Here is a 1,942-nt window from a genome sequence, read left to right as displayed (position 1 = left end):
CTCGTGATCCGCCCGTCTCGGCCTCCCAAAGTGCTGGGATTACAGACTTGAGCCACCGCGCCCGGCCATGTTTCTTAAACTTTGGTTTTCATTGTTGTTGTTTAACCAACAGAACCTTTCTTGAATCAAATTCTAACTCAGAACCTAGGTGTATAAAAGAGCTTACAGTGGAGCTGATTTGGAAGAAGCAGGTGACAGGGGCCCAGAGCCCTCACCTCTGAGACCTCCTGGTTGGTGGAGAGACAGAGGCTCCAAGTACTCCTAGGATGGGGAGGGGTGGGGAGAACCAAGGCCATGTGCTTGAGTCCAGAGAGACCCGAAGTGGAGTGACCTCCATTCCTGGCTGCTACACCTTGGCTGAGTTATGGAACCTGTATATGGATGTCAGGGGAGGAAGGAGGTGGATTCCTGGGTGTGGCTATGGCACAAGTTCTGAGTGCAGCCACTGGAGGCAAGTTTTCAACTTGTCCCTCTTCATCCTTATGGTCTGGGGAGGGGAAAAAGGCAATTGGGCCCAGGCTGACAGCTTCATCAGAGCCTGGTGCCCAGCAAAGGCCTGACATAACAGGCCTTCGATAAATGCTTATGGAATGAAGGCATATTTTTCCCTTCTAACTTTTGGGGAAGATACAGGAGGCCTGACTCCTGGGAGCAAGTGAAACTGTCCCAGGGGCTGCCCCTTCTCAGTGAGGTTCCAGGGACCCATCGCTGTGGTTCAGTTGGTGTGGGGTAATAGAAGAATACCGGGCTAAAAATCAGAGGCTTGGTTGGCTTCTGCCTCCAGTTGCCAGGAATCTGCTGTGTGCCCTTGATGGGTGGTGTTCCTTCTCTGGGCTTTGGCCATCTCTTTTTGGCACAGTGGACTGGATGAGGTTTTTCAAACTGCAGTTTGCAACCCATTTGGGAGATTAAAAAAAAAAACAATTCAGTGGGTAACAATCAGCATTAAAGCAACAACAAGAACACAACTGAAATAGAATAGAAAATATCAGCGTGCATCAAAGGTCATAAGAGTAAGTATTGTTTGGTGAACTATTGTTTTGCTTATATATAGATGAAGGTGTGGACTGGTCTGCTGTAAAACTTGTTACTGTTTGCCCTGGTGAGAAAACAAAACAAAACTGTAAAACACAGTACTTAGCGATCTTGGAGGTGTCTTTCCCTCCCACATCGTTCCTGGGGCCTTCGTAAAACAAACAAACAAACAAAACAAAACAACAACAACAAAACACTGCCTGGGGCTCTTCTCCTCGCAGGGTCAGTAGCTGTCTCTTTGCTTTTAGCTGTCTCCACCCCTCCCCTAGCCTCTCTTCTTCCTGCTTCAGTCACCGAGTCCCCTCCTCCCTTTATCACAGGGACAAACGCCCCTCACAACTCAGGAAGTGGGGGTGGAGGGTCCGAAGGGAGCAAAAGTGATCAAATGGCGGTGGCAATGGGCACCCTATCTTAGGCGTTCAAATAAAGGACTAGGAAGCAAACACCCAAGCACCGGGGAACAGAACAGAAAGTAAGCAAGCCAGGGACGCGAATTTGAGGGCAGGACTTCGGGAGCCAGAGCCTGGCGGCGCCGCCGCAGCGGGTCAATCCAAGGGGGCCGGCACCCAGACTTGGCATCGTTAGCCCTTGGGTGTGCTATCAACTAGCGAAGGTAATTTTCATCCCTGCTTTTTTTTTTGAAAGGAAAGACGTAAGGAGCCAAGAGAGTTTTGGAGCCAACTCCTGGAGAGGGAGCGGCTGAACTGATTCGGAAGTTGGATCTGTGTACACAGGAATGCGGAGAGAAAAAAAACAAAACCCACCCCATTGCTTCATTTCCCCTCCAAGCCTGAGCACTTTCTATTGTGCAATGAAAAGACATTTCACGTTGAGAAAAATTAATCCCGAATTTGCTCTGCAAAGGGATGAGCGCGCCTCTGGGCGCTAGCCTGCTCTCAGCTGGGCG

This window comes from Colobus angolensis, unplaced genomic scaffold (genome assembly GCF_000951035.1).
Source record: "Colobus angolensis palliatus isolate OR3802 unplaced genomic scaffold, Cang.pa_1.0 Scaffold24, whole genome shotgun sequence".
NCBI lineage: Eukaryota > Metazoa > Chordata > Mammalia > Primates > Cercopithecidae > Colobus > Colobus angolensis.
The sequence above is the reverse complement of the archived record's forward strand: the minus strand, read 5'-3'. Positions refer to the sequence as shown.